We start from the raw sequence: 24,304 nt of genomic DNA, 5'->3' as shown, positions 1-24,304 counted from the left end.
AGTTCAGTGGCCTATGTGAAATTGGTATATTTCCTGCTAAACTACTGTCGCCATTAGAAAATCACCATGATACTTGGCACCATTTTTGGGCCTCTATTGAGGCTAAGAACTGAATGGTCACAGATTTAATTTCTCATCTATGAAGCATGTTTTCAGGGAAGTGGGCCCTCTCACCCCATTTAAAATCAGAACTATCTGATATGGTCTAACATCAGGAAATTTATAGTGCTCTTTACCAACATGGTATAATAGAAGACTCTTGTTTACTGGATAGCCATCTGATAGCTTTCATGATCATTAGATTCACCTAAAGAACACTTAAAAGGGAACAGTGAGCAATATTCATAGATTCCAGGTCCAGAAGGGATCATTGTGTCCATCTAGTCTCACCTTCTGTACACCACAGTCCTATAGAACTTCCCCAAAATAATTACTAGAGGATATCTCCGGTCTCATACTTTCAATATCATTGCACAGACAAGTGTATAGCTCTGATACCAGTTCAACTAAAAAGAGAGGAAGCTATCACTTTAGGCTCAAGAAGAGGCTACAGAGCCCTGTAATTTCAGTGCAGTCCACTTCAGGACCATTGACTGCAACCACAAAATTACAGTGCTCTGGGACAGGTTAATGAATTCCATGGCATGCTTAACATCCTGAAATACAGCCCTGTTTCTCTTGTTGGATTTGAAGCTTACCATTTTCCATGTTGCTTTCCCCCTTTCTCCTTCATGATCATGTGAGCTTTTAGTCCTTTGAACTCTGGTTTTCTTTAATAAAACAATCTGCTTCCTGAAAGCGTGTTGCTTTTATGGAGTGTTGTATATTGGTCCAACAGCAGCAGTTCTATCAGTGGAATTTGAAATGCAATGAGTTAAACCTCCCATATATACCCAGAGAGTTTGTAATTCAAGGCCTCAGTCTTTAAGAATTCTGCATTATCTTGTTTGGAAACTGTGGCATTTCTCAGGGAACCCTCTCATGATATATCTCGACTTTAGTAAGGCTTTTGATATTGTCTCACATGACCCTCTCATAAGCAAACTACAGAAATGCAGCCCAGATGAACCGCACTCACAGAATAATGATCAATGGTTTACAGTCAAAATGGAAAGGCGTCTCAAGTGAGGTCCCCAGAGGCATTGGTCCTGGGTCCAGTTATAGTCAAGATCTTCAAAAATAATTTGGATAATGTCATATTTAAAAGTTTTCAGATGATACCAAGCTGGTAGGGGCTTCAAGCACTTTGGAGGACAGGATTAGAATTCAAAGTGATCTTAACAAATTGGAGAAATGGTCTCAAACAGGATGAAACTCAAAGAACAAGTGCAAAGTATTCCACTTAAGAAGGAATAATCAATTGTACACATACAAAACAGGAAATGACTGCCCAGGACAGAGTACTGCAGAAAAGGATCTGTGGGTTATAGTGGATTACAAATTAAATGAGAGTCAGCATGTAATATTATTGCAAAAAAGTGAACATCATTCTGGGATGTATTAGCAGGAGTTTTGTAAGCAAAACACAAGAAGTAATTCTTCCACTCTACTCAGCACTCATAAGGACTCGGTTGAAGTCCAGTTCTGGGCATCACACTTCAGAGAATGTGAACAAATTGGAAAAAGCCTACAGGAAAGCAACCAAAATTATTAAAGGTCTAGCAAACATGACCTGAGGAAAATTTGATAAAATAAATTGGGCTTGTTTAGTCTGGAGAAGAGAAGACTGACAGAGGACATGATAACTGTCTTCAGGTATGTAAAAGGATGTTATAAAGAGGAGGGTGATAAATTGTTCTCTTTATCCACTGAAGACAGGACAGGAAGTAATTATCTTAAAATTGCAGCAAAGGAGATTTAGGTTAGACATTAGGAAAAACTTCCTTACTCTAAGGGTACTTTAGCACTGGAACAAATTACCTAGGGAGGTTGTGGAATCTCCGTCATTGCAGGTTTTTAAGGACAGGTTCAACAAACACCTCTCAGGTATGATCTAGATAATACTTAGTCCTGCCTCAGTGCAGGGGACTGGACTAGATGATCTATCATACATTTCTCTTATTCTATGAATGTAAGCCATCTTGTTAGCCCCTTGCCTCCACTGAGATGAAGACTTGTTTGTGCTTAACTGGGTGTCATCTCCCTGACACCACCAGCTTGTTAGCCACCCAAACAATCTTCCCTCCTTTGCCTTGCAAATTAACAATATGTGTACCTCAGGCCCTGAGTCATCTTCAAGCATTCTTCTAGTGTCCAAGTCCCTTCCCTACTGAACACTCACAGAAATAGCAGGTCTGCTCTGCCCAAGGAAACATTATACACACCAGCATGAATGATTTGACTCAGGATCAGCACCTACCTTAATATCACATCGCTAAGTTATATTTATAGTGAAAACAATAAATTTATCGGACATTCACGAGATCGTAAGTAACAATAACAGAAACAAGAAGGTTACACACAAAACAATAATATGCTTTCTAGAGATTAATAAGATATCCTTATGTCTAAAGAAGTTTATCTCACCCAAATGTCCTTTGCAGCTTTATAACCAAGGCTAGTTGTGATTTCATTTTCATTAATGTAATTGCACTGCCCAGCTACTTCCTAGGCACAGATTAAAGGGGGTGTTTTTTTGCCTTCTACTTATATCCCTATAGTTCATCGTTTTTCCCGTGTCCATCTAATCCCTTGTGGTTTATTCTCCAGTGTGCTGCTTCCCTATTGATTTCCCACCCCCACCCCCACTGACTTTGTACAAAAATGACTTTCCATTGTGTTAATTTACAATGCTCAATTTACATGCCAGACAGGTGACTAAACATGTTTTGTCTGACAGAAAACCCATTTGTCAACTCTGCCTTGATAAAAACAATTTTCAGTATACATACACAGCTCCTCATCGTATCTGTCATTTCACAATAATAGCAATGACCAGCATGATCGTGGCTTTCATTTAAGACCTCAAATGATATTCTTTGGTGAACCACCAGCAGGATATTTTTAACCTCCTTTGCCAGTTGGCATTAAGGGGTTTATGGGTCACAAAAACTTTCATGGATTGTTACCATTTTGTGAATGGAGTTGTAATATATTTAAACATTCAATAGAAGTGATCACACTAAGAGCTTCCACAGCAACTGAACAAAAAGTGTTCCTCTTTCCTCTTCCCAATCCACTAACAGCTTTTCCCTGATTTACATAAATGTAGCTGGCTGAAGAAGTTCTCATTATCATCTCATTTTGACCCTTAGTACAGTCTGTGTTTTATTGGATTATGTTTCTTATTTAATTATGCACACACCTAGACTGGAGCAGTGATTTCAGCTTAATCTGATGTCATTCTATCATGATCCTATTTCTGGCATAGGAATATTGACATAAAGATTTCAGCACTTTTTGAATGCTTTCTAATGCATCCAAATGGGAAAATTGTAATATTTTAGTGAGTCCCCCACAAAGGCATTTGTGTTTAATTACATTTCGACCTTAGGCACTATAGTAAATTATAAAGAACATGTTAATGTTTTGGAGCCACATTCCTTCCTCGCCCTTACTCCTGTAGAGTACACCATGCTTTGCAAGTACCTCAGTTGAAGTCAGTCTGTGTATGAAGCGGATACAAATCAGTTTGTCTTTGAGTTTTAATACTAGAATGCAAGAGAAAAATTGACTAAGTCTCCAGTTTAAAAAATGTTTGAATCATTACATTGAATGACCTAATCTACACATGTGGACCTGGATCTATAGACAAAAAGGGACCTCTTTGTGTCAAGCTGCAGCTTCCCATTCCATATAGAAATTGGGGTGATCATTTACCTCCACAACACAATTTCCATTTTCCCTCCACCACACACTAGAGGGTACTCCATACATCTGTGGTCTCAACTAGAAACAAAAAAAGTGAAAATAGGATGGCTGGAACAAGCAGAAGGTTGATGTAACACAGCATTTTTCAAACTTAAACTGAGCACTTACTTCAAGAAAACAAAACTAGCTGCACCCCCTTGCAACCTTACCATGCAGTGAAGGCCTAACTCAGATCTTTCACACCCCAATATTCTAGTTTGACCTTCCTGATTCCCCACCTCACTCCAGAGGTGATATCTCACTCCAGGAAATACTGTTCTAGTTGATAGAATACTGACACTATTACCATAGTCAAGTCAGCTCTCCCAAAAATTAAAAAAAAAAAACTTATCAATCATGAGATTTTAATATTAAGTGTTTTTTGTTTGCTTTCTGGTTTGTCTTTAGGGTTCACATTTTCAAGCTTTTCTCCACATCCATGAGGGCTTCAAAAGTATTTTTAAATGAAAGTTAAGATTCTCACATAGTCACATAGCTTCAAAAGTTGGAGCTTTACAAGAAATGCTAATGGCAGGTCTACCCATAAAACGCTGCAGCATCTTCGGTGCACCAACACAGCTGCACTGGTCCAGCTGCGCTGCTGTAGCACTTCAGTGAAGATGTCACTATGCTGATGGGAGAGCTTCTCCTGCCAGCATAGTTAATCCACCTCCCCAAGAGGCTGATGGGAGATCCCCTCCCATTGTCATAGCACTGTCTTCACCAGCGGTTAGGTCGGTATAACTGTGTCACTCGAGCGGTGGATTTTTAACACTTCTGAGCAATGTAGTTATACCAGTGTACGTTTATAGTGTAGACCTGGCCTAAATATCATATGACTTGTTATAAAGTCATAAGAGTTGGCAACATTGCCTGGGAATCAGGAGGTTTTGGTTCTAGTCACAGTTCTAGCATTGACCTGCTGTTAGACCTCTGGTACATCACTTCACCTTTGTTTACCCTCCCACCTCTGGTCTATTTAGGCTGTAAACTCTTATGGGTAGGGATAGTTTTAGGCCTACTCTACATGTAGTTTATACCATGTATACTATGCAGTTATGGCTGCAATTTTTCACTGATATACTAGCAGCAACCTTAATGTGGATGCAGTTCTACCAGTATAAATGGGTTTATACCAGTGTAGCTTGTTTACCATTCAAGTGCAGGATATGCTTCCCAAATATGACTGGTTAATAAGCTATACTGGTATAGTTGCATCCATACTAAGAGGAGATTGCATTGCTTTAACTGTATCCATATACAGTTACAGCTGATGCTTAGACAAGACCATACTATGCATAAGTAAATCCAGCATAATGGAGCTTCTAGTTTTGTTTGATGCCTCTGGAGTACTTCTGTAACACAAATAAATAAGGAAACAAGTGGTGGACTGCGGTCAGGTGGACACATCATCCCACATCTGTGTCCATGAAGTTTATTACAGAAAGTCTGGGGCTATACTATAAGACTTAAATTTAAATGCTAACAGATACCCACTGTAAAAAACAGCCAAACAAACAAACAAAAATCAGACTAAGCCGGTATCAAAGATTTTACATTCAAACCACCTTGTTATTTAAGCAGAAAATTAACTTTTATTAAATTAAAGATATTAAAGCAAAGCTTTGATATAAATATGCACAAAGATGCACAAAGATGACCTCAGTGAAAAAAGCTGATAAGCTCTCCCATCTGAAACATCAGTTAATTAACTGGGGTTGCACAAACAGACGTTAGATTTTGTTTTTTAGTGATTTCAGGTTAGCTCTACTATGAATAATTTGTATTATTGTCATTTGAGTAGAACTCCTGTAGAGTGAGGCTGACTTTCTGATTCACAGGTTACACAATTCTTGCATCTGCCATTCACAAGATCACATTCTCAAACTTTGACGGATGGTTTAGAAAGACGTCTTCTTAGGTCTGTGGCTCAAACTCCAAATTATTATGGACTTTGTCAAATCTTTTCATGGCTTTCATAGATTCATCTTTTCAACTGATCCCTTGTGCTTCTTAAGATGCCCAGTCCTGCAAAGTGCAGAACACCCTCCATTTCAGTCAAGCCAATGGAGTAGAAAATGCTCAGCACTTTACAAGAACAGTCTCAAATTAAGAATTGTTTTATTTCTAGACCAGGCTAAATAAATTAAGACAGTAGTAATATTACCCACAAAATTGTGGCTGTGTTCCAAGTCTGCTCCAAGGTACCTCCTCGAGCACCACACTGGTCAGAGATTTCAGGGAGCTCAGTATGTGACATACCAAGCTACTAATTTAGTAGCCATTCCAGGAGCTCACAGGAGTCCCCTAAATGAAAACAAGTGGGATCGGAGTTAATTTCAGGGAACAGAAAAGGAAGTAGTATCATGTGTCAGTCAGGGTAAAGGAGTTCAACAGTCAGTGAAGGTCATGAAGGTTGTCAGAAGAGCAGAGCAAATTAGTCATGTGAGTAATATGAGGAGTTCAGCCTTTTCCATTTGCAAGTCGTCCACAAACAGAACACAATATATCAATGTGGGGGTTTTATCCTTTGCCATGTAATTTATGCAAACCAGTTTCAGCCTTTGAATTGCTCACATGTTGTTCATAGTAAGTATTTGTTTGATCTCTTGGCATTCAGAATTCACTATTCAAACTGTGTCATTAGTCATGCAAGTCCCTGTATGTTCCTCAGTTGCCTGGCCTGACCTTTATAAGGTACTTCTGCTTCCACACAAAACAAATTTGATTTAATCACATAACAAGCTACTTTCTTGATTTAACAGATATTTGCTACATGCCAAGACTTTGCCTTCAACAAATGTTCATACCACATGATGAAGACTTAGTCATGTGAACATTTGCCAGAAACAACTTGAACATGGCCAAATCAAAATGTGAATCAGAATATACTTAAATGTTCACAACTACTTCACCCCATCTTCATCCAACTCTGCTCAGCAGTGTTTTGGCAAGTAGGGAGGAATGAACGTCACAGTCAAACTCCTGGGGGAGATATATAAAGTATGTTCAACAGCTGCATGAGCTACATCAGGGGTCAGCAACCTTTCAGAAGCGGTGTGCCGAGTCTTCCTTTATTCACTCTGATTTAAGGTTTTGCGTGCCAGTAATACATTGTAACGTTTTTAGAAGGTCTCTTTCTATAAGTCTATAATATATAACTAAACTATTGTTGTATGTAAAGTAAATAAGGTTTTAAAAATGTTTAAGAAGCTTCATTTAAAATTAAATTAAACTGCAGAGCCCCCTGGACCAGTAGCCAGGACCCAGGGAGTGTGAGTGCCATTAAAAATCAGCTCTCATGCCGCCTTCGGCACCCGTGCCATAGGTTGCCTACCCCTGAGCTACATAATGAGAATCAGAATTACGGGGGTGACTGGTGTTGAATTTCTTCTTAACTTGACAAAACAATACCTTTATATTCTCTGTCTTGTAAATCAATCTTGAGCACAATTACTTTCACAATGTTTGACACAGTCATATAAAAACTTCAGGTTTCTGTTTAGATAGTCAAAGTTTTATCCCCTTTGTGATAAATATCAGTAGTTATTGTGGACCCAGAAATACAGTGACCCAAACCTGTAGTTGACAGTAACAGAATAGATAATTCTGGTTTAATGACAGATTAAATTCAAGTAGATTTTCTAAATCTGATTACATGAATTAATGTAATCATATACAATCTTAGCTTCCCCTCAGTCATGAAGCTAAGCTTAGTGAGTAATAAGGCTGTTAGTTTTTAAAGTTCAGTCTAATTACAGGACAGTGACAATCATTTGACTTTCTTACCACCTGAAAGTGTATTAATCGATTAATAGAGTTTGTTCTAAAGGACTCTGATCATTGAATTGCAAGTTAACAGTTCTGTAGGTAGTAGAGTATTAATGCCATTCGCCTTTAGTAGATATAAGAAAAGTCAGTCAATTCTCATACCTTCTAACAATAGAAGGCTAGTTTTGCATTGAAACAATTATGGAAGTGGAGAATCACTTTTATCATGTAGAAACTCACATTGTTTGTTTCCTTCACAAAAAATGAGAAGATTGTATACAGGTGTAAAAGATATTAAATATTTTTAAAACTTCTGAAATGAGAGTTGAATCTTACCTAAAGCAATTATAACTTTTTTTTAAATAATTTTATCAACAGTCTCAACTAATAGTCAACTGTTTTGCTGCTGCCCATAATTCTACCAGTTTACCAAAAGCAGTCAACTTTAAAAAAAAATGACACTGTAATCATAACAATAGCAAATGAAAACTGGGCTCCCAGTGAAAGAAGGTGGCTACCCTACAGCTATTTACCCCACACCTATTGACATACTTCTCAGTATTATCACTCTTGAGAGCAAGGTTGCCCTATGATAGGATTTTTTTTCCCCATAATTCATTTTGGGAAGAGTGCCCCAGCACTTTAAATTTGCCAGAGTCAAACAACTAAAACCTTTTCACCATGTATAATGCAGGTAAGTTACTAGAGAAATGCCTATCAATTTAAGAATGAAGTGTTAGATCTGACTTTTTGGTCTAAAGTCAAGGAAAATAGCTCAGATAAGAATACTGGACAAATATATGAGGAATGTTACGCAATAAACTCCCTCATGCTCTTAGGGTTAAAATGTGGGTAAAATAGTTAAGTGAAAAAGAAGGACTAGAAGAGATTAAATTCTATAGTTATGGGGCAGTAAATTATACCTGGAAAATCATCTCTCTGGATGTGGATTTAGAATTATATAATAAAATAAAGGGAAAGAAAGAGTCATCCTACCTGACAAGTAAAGGGTGTGATCATATATATGGCAAATGGAGTCACCACTGATGAATATATATTGACAGATCTACAAATGGAAAAAAATAGGAAGAGTAGCTTTTTGCATCCTTGAGATTGGAGTTAAGAAATCTAAATAATATCTAATTTTGTCGCTATTATGACAGCTGAATTGGTGTGAATAATGTTAGCATTAAATTGGATAAGGGATGTACAGCCTTCCCCAGAAGCTAGCTTTTTTAATACATTATCAGATCTATTGGTAACTAACAGGGGTCACTCAGAAAGCAAGAGTGATCTAATAAGTGAAATATTGTTTCTGACGACAGTTATGCTCAAGTGTGAACAAAGTACTAGCATAGATCCCAGAATACGTTGGGATACCTGGCAATGAAATGGCAAATAAGGAAGCAAAAATGCATTAAAAATAGAGAAACTGATATAAAGATTCCTTTGAGTAAGCAGGAATTTAAAAGTTTAGTTTTAAAAGGATTTTTCAAAGGAATAGCAATAATTGTGGATCAAGAAAGGAAAAAAAAGACGATGATTCTATGAATTATTCCACAAAAGAGAGGATAATGCACTAATCCGAATTTGTGAAAGGATCATTAATATACTCATTTTGACTGCTAACTGATCATGTCAGCTTGAATAAAAATTTATATTTATTGAATTGACACAAAGATGAGATACATAACATGTGTAAGGTTAAAGAAACAGTTGATCACCTGAGATGGGAGTGCAAGGAGTGTTCCAGGAAAGAACGGCTCTTTATGAAGAGTTTAGACAATGTAAGGTGACAGAATATACTTTAAGGAGTTTAGTGAGAGTATTGAGAAAGTGCGATAATATTAAAAAAATGCTCTACTACATTTTTTAAGACTATAGAGCAGGGTAAGAGAGTGGAGTGGCATGAATGAACAAGAATTTAGTAGGTGGCAGTTATAGACCCAGTAAATGAGTCTGCTTTGCCATAAAGCATATGAAGAATTAAAGCCCTAAAGAAAACATTTGGAATTGGTAGCTACTGTTCCTGCTTGTTTGGTCTTTCTTCTAACTGGTAAGATGTCATAGCTCCCCCACATGCTTGCCACTGTTTTCTTATTTATTGTTGGTTATTGCTGAGTTAATAATGCATTCTCATAAAATGAATTAATAATTCATTCTCATAATGACTGCAAATAACTTGCTGAAAAATTTAAGGAGAATTAAACTGTAACATGACAATACAATAAATTCTCTGAAGTAGAAAGAGCAGATGAATATCTATATTTTATAAATGCTGCAATAGTTTAAAAGTTAAACATTTACATCTGAATGGAGTTTGAAATTATTTTGTTTGTAGGGCATGTAGGCTTGTGAACTTGGCTACAAACCCTATTAAGAATCTTATGCTAATATCAGTGCATTATGTGTGAGTTTCGGAAAGGGAAGAGAGAGTTGTTAAGGGACTACAGATAGTGAGGAAGAGCGTAACATGGATGAGTCCTTTTTCTAATGATACTCTGAGTTTAAAAACTAAGAGAAAAACATACAGGTTGCAAGCAAAACACACAGTTGTAATGTTTAGGAACTTCTCTTTCATAATTGTGTAAATGTTTGGGGGAAAACTCTCTCTTTAACTTATCTGATTTTGTGTTCACATAGAAGAAAATTTTTTAGGTGTTCTTTAGTGAGACTTTTCAGAGGGTGGCAAACACACTAATGGTACTTTACAGAATGAATAACCAAAGGTCCTTAAAACAAAAGATAAATTGTCAATAAAGCTAATTGTCCAAAATTTTGAAGGTTATAAGTGTTCTTAAAATAGTTCTGCATAAATAAATCTCCTTTAATCAATTGGGTAGTAAAAGTTTAATCATGTTTTATTAAATGCATTCTCTGGAGTGAAATCTAACAATTTGTTTAGCTACTTGTCAAAATCTAGGAGCATTTTCCCTGACATATATTTTATTTGGACATTTGTATCTCGAGCACCATCTTATTAAGACTGAATATTTAATATTCAGTGAGTTTGACATTGTAGGTAATTTAATTAGATGAAAATGTTGTCTGATTACACAGTACATTTTAGTCAGTTTCTGCAAAATGAAAAATTCACCACTTAGGAAAAAAACCCAAAGTTTTATGTAATTTAATGAGTTTAAAAGTGTAAATATGCAGTGAATGGTTGATATCTCTTGTGAATTGTTTTTATTGTACCATATAATTAAATGGAGAAAAGTCCCCACTGACTGCTGAACATTTTGTGTTCACATGCAGCCAACCAGACAGGAGGAGACACCCACGAGGTTTCTCATATTTAAACTTTCCCTCATGCCAGAGGTAGCAAGTGCAGCATGAGAAGACTGCCATGGAATGCCTTGAAAGGAATGTCGTACAAATGAAATTAACTCAGTTTTTTAGAAAAGGTCTGTTCATGTTAGGTAGAAGGATCCAAAACTTAATGCACAATTTTAACTATCTTTGAGTTTCATTTTTTAATTTTATTTTAGTTGTATTTGAATGAAATTGTGTCAGCATTACAGAAGTTTTGCTTTCCTTGTTTAACTTTCTAAAATTCACTTCCATCTCTGGGCATTCTTGTAAATCAAAAGCCTAAAATTAAATAATGAAGAATAGTTTCAGTTGTTGACAGTGTAATATGGGTTCACAAGTTTGGGGCTGAGTAATTTAATTCTAGCATGATGTTGCAGCAAGCAAGAGACTCTATGATTTAGTCATATACCAATGCAGTTAAGTGGGATGCTCTCACCTCTCTGTTCCATGAGGCCACCTTTCCACTTCTGTACAACCATGTATTGGTGGGAGGAGTCACATTGATCAGAGTGCTCCCAGTCAAACCCTTAGTGGATCCATAGGTGAAATCAGCAGTAAAGTTAATGCAGGCTAATTTTCACATGTTCCTCAGCTGTGTAAAGTCAAATAAAGGGGAACTGATTTATGACGGAAGAATTATGTAGTGTCATTGGACCCATGGTGTCTGTATATTCTTCTACCCCTCAAAGCACAGTCTGCAGGACTAGCTTGGTTGTTTGGAGGTAGGGCTGGAGCAGGAGAGTAAACAATTGGGGCTCCAGAAAACTTCTGATCTCTAAGCCTCACCAAGCATGCCCAGCTGCATGGAGGAACTCAGTAATCAATAACTTTCAGTGTGCAATTTATAATGGCCAACATTAGTGAAGATTGGGGACTGTTGTAAATGTCACCAATTAACTACATAAAGGCTGAATCCTCAAGGGAGCAGATCAGAAAAAAAGTGCACAGGAGTATAAGTTATTACAAATTGACAGTATTTTCCTATAGGTCAGTGACACATGGGTGATCTTAGAAATTATGTAGCTGGAGGAACGAACACAGAATATAGATGAATAATTAGAATATATCCCCTCAGCTGAAACTTTTAAGATCAATAGTAATAGAAAAGTGGATGTTCAAATGAGATTAGTTTTAAGGTTGGTAGATGTTTAATTATGTAATCCGTATATCCTTTTTTAATATTCTGATCCTCAGTAGCATACTAAATGTGCAAATAGGGACCAAATACTTTCACCGACTATATATGTCATTTTGCACTAATATAGCACAATCCACCTGAAGAGCTCAGTGTTTTACAAGCACTGAAGAGGTAGGGACCACTGCTGGACAGAAGACAAACTGTGGCGTTTATTGCAGGATTGGCGCCTTAATTCTCACAGTGTAAAGATGTAAGGAAAAGTTATCCTTATTTTATACAAAGGGAAACTGAGGCGATTTAAAGACTTGCCAGAGGTCACACAGGAGTTCCACAGCAGAAAAGGATAAAAGTTAAACCTGCTCTCAGCCTACTACTTGAAACAATCTTTCTTCTCTTATGATTATAAACAGGGTGTCTAGCTAACAAGAGCCAAGATATTGCTTTCTACATTACAAAGGTAATTTAGAAAAATGCTGCTTTTATATAATATATTTATATTATGTCTGTACTGTGACACGAGAGAATTTTTTAGATCAGATAACATGATGTATTCATCCATAAGAACCAAATTCACTGACACTGCTATGTTTGACTGAATAGCAAGTGCTCTTTGAATTTCTTGTCCTTACATACTAGACAAAGTACGTCTGCTTAATTGTAACAGAATGCTCTGACTTTGGCCTCAGAAGTTGAGGGGGAAGAAAGGTCGTCCTTCGAATCTCAACCATCTTTATAATGAGCCTTAGCACCACTAATAAGACAGTGATTTTATTTATAAATCATGGTCTATTTTTCTTTTTACCTTCTTGACTTTTAGCAAATTCTCCTTTAATTCTCTTTAAAGCACCAAAAAAACAAAAAAAAAACCCAGAAGGCTATTTAAAACTCCAGTATTCAAGCTGAGTTGGAGGCTTACAGAAGCAGCCAGCAACTGAAGCTCTTTACCGGGAGGGATTAAATCAAGGATCAGCAACCTTTGCCTGTCAGGGAAATCCGCTGGTGGGCTGGGATGGTTTGTTTACCTACAGCGTCCGCAGATTCCGCTGATTGCAGCTACCATGGGCCGTTCCAGGCCAATGGGGGGATGTGGGAAGCAGCGTGGGCCGAGGGATGTGCTGGCCACCACTTCCTGCAGCTCCCATTGGCCTGGAATGGCGAACCGCGGCCAGTGGGAGCTGCAATTGACCGAACTTGTGGACATTGCAGGTAAACAAACTGTCCCGGCCTGCCAGCGGCTTTCCCTGATGGGCCATGTGCCAAATGTTGCCGATCCCTGGGTTAAATTATAGAAGTATTTTCCTGTACCACAGCAATTCTTTGCATTCTAGGCTAGAGGACAAAATCACAGGGAGAGGTGGCAACACAAAATGGAAAAATAATGGGTTGGTCAGCATAGAAAACATTTGCAAATGCTTCTATTACTTTAAATCCTAGAGTAACTCCATGGATGGCACAATTTTTCCAGAATTACACAGGTGTAAATGAGAGTAAAAATTGGTCATCTGAACTAGAGTCTTCTCCCACACATGTTTAAATCAGCAGTCCATTAAGGTAAATGATTTTACACTGGTGTAAAGGTGGTGTGAGGAAAAAATTCTGCCCATGGTCTTTATCAGAAATTCCCTTAAATTGAACTTGGTAAGCTGTAATCACCCATTGGCTTTATGGATAACCTGGAAAAGAAAAATAGCTTCCTGCCAACTCTAGCTTATCCTCTCCTGCTCCTTAGAAAGTTCCACACATCCTCATGTAACCTGCATGCCAATTGCTTCATATTCTCCATATGCATCTCAACAATATGAACAACAAATAGTCCTTGTGGAGGACTGGCCTGTCCCCCAAGGTCTGTGAGAGTGAGGGATCGTCTTTCAGGATAGGTTGTAGATCCTTGATGATGCGCTGGAGAGGTTTTAGTTGAGGGCTGTAGGTGATGGCTAGTGGCGTTCTGTTACTTTCTTTGTGGGGACTGTCTTGTAGTAGGTGACTTCTGGGTACTCTTCTGGCTCTGTCAATCAGTTTCTTCACTTCACCAGGTGGCAGGGCCACCCAGAGGATTCAGGGGGCCTGGGGCAAAGCAATTTCGGGGGCCCCTTCCACAAAAAAAATTGCAATACTACACAATAACGCCAATATTTAAAAAGGGCTCTAGGTGTGATCCCGGCAATTACAGACCGGTAAGTCTAACGTCGGTACTGGGCAAATTAGTTGAAACAATAGTAAAGAATAAAATTGTCAGACACATAGAAAAACATAAACTCTTGAGCAATAGTCAACATGGTTTCTGTAAAGGGAAATCGTGTCTTACTAATCTATTAGAGTTCTTTGAAGGGGTCAACAAACATGTGGACAAGGGGGATCCGGTGGACATAGTGTACTTAGATTTCCAGAAAGCCTTTGACAAGGTCCCTCACCAAAGGCACTTACGTAAATTAAGCTGTCATGGGATAAAAGGAAAGGTCCTTTCATGGATTGAGAACTGGTTAAAGGACAGGGAACAAAGGGTAGGAATTAATGGTAAATTCTCAGAATGGAGAGGGGTAACTAGTGGTGTTCCCCAAGGGTCAGTCCTAGGATCAATCCTATTCAATTTATTCATAAATGATCTGGAGAAAGGGGTAAACAGTGAGGTGGCCAAGTTTGCAGATGATACTAAACTACTCAAGATAGTTAAGACCAAAGCAGATTGTGAAGAACTTCAAAAAGCTCTCACAAAACTAAGTGATTGGGCAACAAAATGGCAAATGAAATTTAATGTGGATAAATGTAAAGTAATGCACATTGGAAAAAATAACCCCAACTATACATACAACATGATGGGGGCTAATTTAGCTACAACGAGTCAGGAAAAAGATCTTGGAGTTATCGTGGATAGTTCTCTGAAGATGTCCACGCAGTGTGCAGAGGCAGTCAAAAAAGCAAACAGGATGTTAGGAATCATTAAAAAGGGGATAGAGAATAAGACTGAGAATATATTATTGCCCTTATATAAATCCATGGTACGCCCACATCTCGAATACTGTGTACAGATGTGGTCTCCTCACCTCAAAAAAGATATTCTAGCACTAGAAAAGGTTCAGAAAAGAGCAACTAAAATGATTAGGGGTTTAGAGAGGGTCCCATATGAGGAAAGATTAAAGAGGCTAGGACTCTTCATCTTGGAAAAGAGAAGACTAAGGGGGGACATGATAGAGGTATATAAAATCATGAGTGATGTTGAGAAAGTGGATAAGGAAAAGTTATTTACTTATTCCCATAATACAAGAACTAGGGGTCACCAAATGAAATTAATAGGCAGCAGGTTTAAAACAAATAAAAGGAAGTTCTTCTTCACGCAGCGCACAGTCAACTTGTGGAACTCCTTACCTGAGGAGGTTGTGAAGGCTAGGACTATAACAATGTTTAAAAGGGGACTGGATAAATTCATGGTGGCTAAGTCCATAAATGGCTATTAGCCAGGATGGGTAAGAATGGTGTCCCTAGCCTCCGTTCGTCAGAGGATGGAGATGGATGGCAGGAGAGAGATCACTTGATCATTGCCTGTTAGGTTCACTCCCTCTGGGGCACCTGGCATTGGCCACTGTCGGTAGACAGATACTGGGCTAGATGGACCTTTGGTCTGACCCGGTACGGCCTTTCTTATGTTCTAATACTATAGTCTTGTGGGGGGCCCTGTGGGGCCCGGGGCAAATTGCCCCACTTGCTCCCCCCCCCATGGGTGGTCCTGGGAAAAATAAACCTTCCGCATCTCGGCACAAACCCAGTTTTGAGAAAACTTCTTTACAAGGTATCACTGGTTCTCAGCATCAGCTAGTGCTAAAAGGCACTAAAGCTCATTAAAAGGGTTGGACAAATATTTTCCATCAAAACTTTTTTTGGATCGAAAACTAGGGGTTTTTAAAAAGCAGAAAAAAATCACGGAGAATGTCTGCTTTCCTTCAAAATTTGTTGTGTTTTTTTTAATTGAAAAGCTGAAATTAGTCTGTCAAAACCTGAATATGGTTTGGGGTTTCAGAAGTGTGTGGCCAAATATTTGCTGTTTGCTGTGTTAGATTGTTTAAAGAAACAATAAAAAATTCTGCTTAAAAAAAAATCCAAAACTTTTGAACCACCTCAGCTTGTGATCAAATGCCTGAGCCCATCCAGGCAGAGATTTTTCTAGGTTTCTGATACTCTGCTGGCTTCCTTGACTCATATCTGTCTCCATAACTTTGGGTTCATTTAGCTTAGAACATAAGAACGGCCGTACTGGGTCAAACCAAAGGTCCATCCAGCCCAATATCCTGTCTACTGACAATGGCCAATGCCAAGTGCCCCAGAGGGAGTGAACCTAACAGGCAATGATCAAGTGATCTCCTTCCTGCCATCCATCTCCACCCTCTGACAAACAGAGGCTAGGGACACTATTCCTTACCCATCCTGGCTAATAGCCATTAATGGACTTAACCTCCATGCATTTATCTGTTTCCTAGAGACTGGCTCCATGGGGTCCCTCACAAACTGGAGATGGTTACTGTGGGTTTGTCTTTAGTATAGCTTATGTACATACTCCACAAACTGAGCATCTGAGCTTGTTCCAAAATCTGGGATGAGCCTATGTTGTGAAAACTGCAATGCTCAAAATAGCACATGCATGTAAATGGACACAGGGTGCTAAAATTAAATTAACCCAGGGGTTCTCAAACTGGAGGTCATGAGCTGTCAGTCTCCACCTCAAACCCTGCTTTGCCTCCAGCATTTATAATAGTGTTAAATATATAAAAAAGTGTTTTCAATTTATAAGGTGAGGGGTCGCACTCAGAGGTTTGCTATGTGAAAGGAATCACCAGTACAAAAGTTTGAGAACCACTGAATTAACCCCTTGGAAGCCTCAGGGAATGCAGAGGAGGGGGGGGTCTCCCTTGGTAGGGTTGGGAAGGATATTGCTCTTCTCATGTGATCTCTCCCCCAGTGGCTAATTTTAAATGAAGCTACTCTCCCCTGACATGAATCTCCCTATGGCACTGAAATTAAATATAGACTATAATTCGGCATTTGAGAAGTGAAAGGGATGGTAGCCCTAATGGAAAAGCTAACAGCTTGGCTCTTCTGCAAGCCTCAAACTGCTGAATGAGCTTTAGGGTAGGGAAGGCTGTGCCTCCCAAACAGCCTGGCTCTGCCCCCTATCCGACCTCCACCCACTTCCTGCCCCCCGACTGCCCGCCCCCCCTCAGAATCCCCAACCCATCCTGCTCCTTGTCCCCTCACTGTCCCCCAGAGACACCACCACCACCATCATCCCGGGACCACACCCCTGCTCCCTGTCCCCTGACTGCCCCGACCCCTATTCACCCCCCTGCTGAGTCCTGACAGACCCCTGGAATGCCCACAATCCAACCACCCCATTCCCTGTCTCCTGACCAGCCCCCCCAACCTCTGCCCCCTCCCTGGGACTCCCTGCCCCTTAGCCAACGGCCTCAGCCCCTTACCCCCAGCTTCCCCCCTCACGCAGAGCCTCAGCGCATCCAGGACCTTCCCTGGACAGAGGCAGCGTGTCTCCGGCGGGGCCTGAGCTCCGCCCCACTCAGAGTCGCATGGTAAGGGGTGGGGCTGTGAGCTCCAGCGGGGCCTGAGCTTCCTCCACTTGGCGTAGAGCTCACAGCCCCGCCCCCTTACCATGCGGCTCTGAGTGGGGCAGAGCTCAGGGGCCCTGCCGGAGCCACACTGAAGTTGTCCGGGACACTGCTGGACGCACTGAGGCTCCGGGAGGGGTGGAGGCGGGTTGGGACGGCGAGGGAGCCTCAGATGTTCTCGTGGGGGCCCGTGCGGAGCCCGGGGCCTGGGGCAAATTGCCCCACTTGCCCCCCCCCCCGGGTGGCCCTGCCAGGTGGGTATTGTAGTTTCAAGAATACTTGATAGAGATCCTGTAGGTGTTTGCGTCTGTCTGAGGGAATGGAGCAAATGCAGTTGTATCTTCTTTTGTGGGCTAGAATTTTTATCTAGCCCACAAAAGCTTGGCTGTAGACAATGGATCATGTGATGTGGTCTGAATGAAAGCTGGAGGCATGTAGGTAAGTATAGCAGTCAGTAGGTATCTGGTATAGGGTGGTATTTATGTGACCATCACTTAGCACTGAAGAGTCTAGGAAGTGGACCTCTTGTGTGGACTGGTCCAGGCTGAGGTTGATGGTGAGGTGGAAATCATTGTAATCTTGGTGGAATTCCTCAAGGGCTTCCTTCCCATGGGTCCAGATGATGAAGATGTCATCAGTGTAGCGCAAGTAGAGTAGGCGTGTAAGGGGACAAGAGCTGAGGAAGCGTTGCTCTAAGTCAGCCATAAAAATGTTGGCATAATGTGGGGCCGTGGGGGTACCCATAGCAGTCCCACTGACTTGAAGGTATACATTGTCTCCATATCTGAAATAGTTGTGGATGAGTACAAAGTCACAAAGTTCAGCCACCAGGTTTGTCGTGATGGTATTGGGGACGCTATTCCTGATGGCTTGTGGTCCATCTTTGTGTGTAATATTTGTGTAGAGAGCTTCTACATCCATAGTGGCTAGGATGGTGTTTTCTGGAAGATCACCAAAGGATTGTAGCCATTCTAGCCACTATGGATGTGGCCTACAAGCACCTACAGGATCTCTAATAAAGACAATCCCTCACTCTCACAGACCTTGGGGGACAGGCCAGTCCTCACTTACAGACAGCCCCCCAACCTGAAGCAAATACTCACCAGCAACTACATACCACACAACAAAAACACCAACCCAAGAACCAAACCCTGCAACAAAACCTCATACCACCTCTGTTCACATATCTATTCAAGGGACACCATAGGACCTAACCACATCAACCACACCATCAGGGGCTCATTCACCTGCTCATCTACCAATGTCATATATGCCATCATGTGCCAGCAATGCCCTATGCCATGTACATTGGCCAAATGGAAAGTCTCTACGCAAAATAATAAATGGACACAAATCTGACATCAGGAATCATAACATTCAAAAACCAGTAGGAGAACACTTCAACCTCTCTCAAAAACAGACCTAAAAGTGGCAATTCTTCAACAAAAAAACTTCAAAAACAGACTCCAACTTGAAACTGCAGAACTGGAATTCATTTGCAAACTGGACACTATCAAATTAGGCCTGAATAAAGACTGGGAGAGGTTGGGTCATTACAAAACCTAAACCTAATTTCCCCCAAACTAATTTCCCCCTACTGTTACTCGCATCTTCTTGTCAACTGTCTGAAATGGGCCACTCTCATTATCACTTTAAAAGTTATTTTTCCTCCCTTGGTATCCTGCTGTTAATTGAATTGTCTCGTTAGACTGACCTCACACTTGGTAAGGCAACTCCCATCCTTTCATATATTTATACCTGCTCCTGTATTTTCCATTCCATGAATCTGATGAAGTGGGTTCTAGCCCACAAAAGTTCATGCCCAAGTAAATTTTTTAGTCTCTAAGGTGCCACAAGGACTCCTTGTTGTTTTTGATAACACAGACTAACACGGCTTCCACTCTGCAACCTGTCCACAACATGAGTTCTGTCTCCAGGTGAAAATTGTCACCTGGCTTCAAATCTCCCAATTAGATATGCCTGCAGTTGTATTTAGTTAGATGGAATACATGGGCCCAAGGAGTCAACAGTGTTAACATGACCCTGTAGCTGTCCACCATTACACAGTTTTGAACAAGGTTCAGAGTTTGACATACAGAGGATTCAACCTGCTCAGTACCACAGCAAACACACTAGGAAATTCATGCCAAAGGTTAGAAAGGTTATCACTTGAAACACACAAAAGGAAAGGAATCACAATAAAGCAAAAGGCAATGAAGTGGAATTAAGTGATTATGCAAAACAAAGTTAATCAAAACCTCTCAAAGTGTCTATTTTAGAGAGAGAGGGAATACTGGTTAGAGTCTCACTGCGGTTTGCCAAGGGGTACATCAGAAGGCAACCTGAGGATGTCTTGCTCAATTTCTGTGGGAAGGGAAGCTTTTAAAGTCCCTTTAAGGCACTCCACAGCTTCACCCAGCATACATGGGCTGCAGCAGGTGTGAGTATCTCTCCTGGAAGGTTCACTGGTCCAAGACTGCTTCTGATTGCCATTTCAAGGCTTGAAGACCCTATTGTGAAGACAGGAACAGGGATTTAGTGGGTTTGTATGCAAGTCTGATATCTAATATGTAAAGATTTTTTTAAATTAATCCCCCTTCCAAGACACCAAACTATACATTGCACATCTACATATGGTGTTGGGAACGGGTAATGAGTGAAATGTGCAGGAAGGAAAGTTCCAGGGTAGTCTGATGTACTGCCTTGGAGAAAGTAGCTTGATTAAGTGGGTGCTAGAAGGATGGCATAGCTACAGTGGCAGCATTAAGATGATGGTGTGAGATCTGTGGTGTACTGTGGTAGTGGTATGGTATTGGCCCGTGGGTTGAAAAACAAAGGATATGTATCTTTAAATGGCTTAACTTTTCATTCCTTTATCTTTGAGGTTTTGGTAGATCATGTGTAGCAATCTTAACTGTTTCACAAGGAAGGTTTTTTTGGGTGGGGGACAGGTAGTTTTATGTAGTATTATAGCAGTAAGCATTGCATTGTAATTTAATGTGCATGATATTTTGTAATATTATTTTAATTCCAGCAAAAAAAAATTATCTTGACCCTTTACCCCTTTGTTAATTCTCTCTTTTTTGCTATGCCTGGGTAGGTATCTTTATTTTTATTTATCCATGTTATAGCTGCATTTCTTATGTAATGTTTTGTTGTATTTTTAATAATTGGACATATTTTTATCCTCTTATACTGTTCCTCTGTAAATGTTTTACTAGGTGGTGATTATGAATTAGCTTTAGTGCAAGTCACCGCCTTTACGAAACCCAAACTTAAAAAAAAACCAAAAAAACAATACCATTGTTTGAATAAACAGAAATTTCACTAATATGAGGAGCCTCAGCAGCAATAAGTTCTGTTCAGAAACATTCATTCTGACTGGTACAGTGACAAGTGTTAAGAAAACAAGATATGTAGATGGAAATTCAGTATTTTGGAGGAGTCTAGAGATTGGGTTTAGACCTTATCTGTTCCTGTATTGATTACAACTTTGCAATACATAGAGCAAGGAGGCATGTGCTGACAATACCTCCTGTGCATTCTTTTTGCCTAGCACCAAAATTTCCCAGATTAAAAATCTATGGCTCATTAAACAGGAAGGGAGGAGTATATTGCCTTAGAAATATTGCAATCTGTCAGGATTGCCTTGTCCTAGAGTGGAGGCTTATCTGTAAAACCTGCACACAATTACTTTTTAATGATTTTTATCCTGGCTCATTAGGAGAGCAGCCACCACTGAGACTTTTAAGAGTAATCATGCAGATGTACCAATGATATAGCTACAGTGCATCTTGGAAAAGCATCTCACGATTTACTGATCTGGGTTGAAAATCCAGAAATTGAAAATGAGATTTATTTAGTTTTTAAATCCTATGTAAACTTGCATGGCATGTCCATGATATGATATATCACATAAGTAGTAACATTTTTTGTTAATAACAGCATTTTCTTTAAATATGGTTATTTATAAATGTATTGAATCGATCTGTTGAACAACCTAGGAATTATGTACTAAAATTCTGAATTGTTCATTTAATTGTGAGCCTGTGCTTGCTTTAACAAGGGTTGTTTTTTAAAGTTCTTTTTGTCATAATAGAGTGCAATAGTATTTTCTTCTAATTTATAACTTAGCCTATTTGGAACATAAGTGAAATTCTTAAGCTCAGCCCCTGAGTATGGAATGGCATGCAGCTGTGCTGTCCTAAGAGAACTGGGAAGTTTCCACTCCCCTCTTGTCCTGGTGAAGTGGGAAGACACTAAGGGCATGTCTACACTTACCGGGGCGGCGATCGATGCACTGGGGGGTCAATTTTGTGGGTCTAGTAAAGACCCACTCAATCGACCACAGATCGCTCTTCCATCGACTCCGGGACACCACGAGAACGAGAAGCATAAGATAAGTCAACGGGAGAGTGTCTCCCATCGACCCAGCGTGGTGTAGACACTGTGGTAAGTCAACCTAAGCAACGTTGACTCCAGCTACATTATTCACGTAGCTGGAGTTGTGTCGCTTAGGTCAACTTATCCCTGTAGTGTAGACAAGGACTAAGATGGTAACTCCAAAAAGTGGTGAACTGAGTTAAGCTTATTCTCCACCACATCTGGCCAGGTTTGCTAGCTGGCACTTAGGAAGGATGGAACCATGGCTCTGGTCTCTCTTCACTTGCTGATAGCAGGCATGGAATCTTCCTCTCCCTGAATCCCAGCTATAATGACCATAACATAACCATGCAAGCTTATTCCCATGTACAACTGCATTTCAACTGGTCAAAATCTAGCCTTCTATAGGAAATATATATAGGAAATATCCTGTTCATGGAGTGAGTGAACACAACATATGCTTGAAAACACTACAGGGATCTTAAAATAGGAACCAAGCAGCTTTGGGAGACCATGATGGAGGAAAGCCAATACACGGTACTGCTGACCCCATGCATTCAATCTTGAGTCTGGCTCCAGCAATTCATGAGATTGGCTTAAGTCATGAGATTTTGTAGAAAAAAAATCTCAAACTTTGTTTTCTTTCTTACTTGTTTTTGTGTTGGAGCCTTTAGAGTTCAGTTTTAAAGTTTTTTTCTTTGTAACCAGTACTATTTAAAAATGCACGCTTAAACACTTCTCTGTGGAATCTGGGGCTTCAAGAAAACCACAAAGTATCAATAGACATAATAAAAATTCAGGAGTTAAAATATTATTGGTGGTAAGGTTGACTGACACTTCCCATTAAGACAGTATTTTCATTTACTTGTAACTTTTCCAAACTTTACCCATTTGGGCTAAAGTTTTCAGTGCTGGCTGTCTGCTTCAGGATGAATTGGTCTGGAAAATTTAGCCAAAACAGTTTAGCCACTTCTGAGAACAAGTGTAGGGGGGAAATACATTGTTTTTCCAATGTTAGAAAAAAATCAAATCAACCTTTTCTGTGGGAAGCTTTAGTGTCCCCTTGCTTTGGAGCAGGGATTTGAAATTTGACAGGAGGATGGTCTTTGTGTCAGGGTTATGTGTTTTTCTATCCCTGTGAAAATCTGTCCAAATTTGGTAATCCGATAAGCCTTTTAAAATAGCAGTTTGCACATGCCCAGTAGAGAGTTGTTAGAACTTGGCAGCTAAAATTCCCTCAAAATTCCACCTTCACTGAGCATGGTCAAGTCTCTCACAGCTCCTAATATTGATTCTACTGTATGTGCACCATCCCCAGAGAGCAACTGAGCATGCCCCTCCCAACCCAGGGCTACAGCGTCAAAGCCACACATTCCACACAATAGCTGTTCCAGGCTATGCACTGGCACTGAGAACAGAGAGCCTGTACAACCTTAATTCTACCCCCTTCTGCATATGTATTATCATACATTCTAATTATGCGATCCCACATTATTTTTCCACAGGTGCCATGCATCAGTCAATGTACAGGGTGGACCTGCACTGGGGATGAATTAGGGCTGTGTAGTAAAGGATACTATTGTGCGTAAGACCTTTGTTGCAGTTGGAAGCTGTGAAGTGAATGAGGCAGACTACTGCACAACCAGAGAGGACATTCTAATGACTAAAGCAGCCGAATGGTGCCCTGGAGAATTGGAGTCTATTCTTGTCTCTGCCACAGAGTTCCTGTGTGACACTGGGCAAGTCACTTAAACTTAGTTTTTCCACAGGTGATCACTAATTGAATTTTCCTCATTTTATGGGTGCCTCATTGGAGACCCTTCGGTCTCATTTGCAGAAGTGTTGAGCACCCAAAACAGCAACTGAAGTCAGTGGGAAAACTGCTTTAAATATACAAAGTGCTACATGATGCTAAGTACTGTGAAAAATATGGCCCTAGGTGACTCACACTGGGCACCAAAAAATAGTATATACTTTTAACCTTAGTCTCTGTGTCTCAGTTCCCCCGTCCATAAAATGGGGCTAATAACCAGTCATCTCACAGGGGTGTTGTTAACAGGAGTTCATGTTTGTGAAACACTCGGGTGCTACAGTGATGAGTGCCATTGTGGAAGCACACTCTCACCCTTACAGTGCCTCATTGCATCTGTGCAGGATGTTGCTAAAACCTTCAGCTTCAGCACCTTCTGCTGTCCACTTGCCTCTGGCACCAGGTGTTCTGTTTCTCCACCCTCCAGCC

The 24,304-nt window shown here is 40.1% G+C and overlaps 1 long non-coding RNA gene across 1 annotated transcript in view; it reads left to right on the top strand.

Annotated features, from left to right (window-relative positions):
- The window catches only part of LOC120398474, a 31,896-nt gene extending 8,247 nt beyond the window's left edge, over positions 1 to 23,649 (top strand). Inside the window, exon 3 of the long non-coding RNA XR_005594464.1 lies at positions 23,571 to 23,649. This is a non-coding gene — a long non-coding RNA (uncharacterized LOC120398474). The remainder of the gene's footprint in view (positions 1 to 23,570) is intronic.
- Positions 23,650 to 24,304: the final 655 nt, after the last annotated feature.

The sequence above is a fragment of the Mauremys reevesii genome, linkage group 1 (genome assembly GCF_016161935.1).
Source record: "Mauremys reevesii isolate NIE-2019 linkage group 1, ASM1616193v1, whole genome shotgun sequence".
NCBI lineage: Eukaryota > Metazoa > Chordata > Testudines > Geoemydidae > Mauremys > Mauremys reevesii.
Note: the sequence above shows the minus strand (reverse complement) of the source record. Positions and strands in the feature narration are given on the sequence as shown.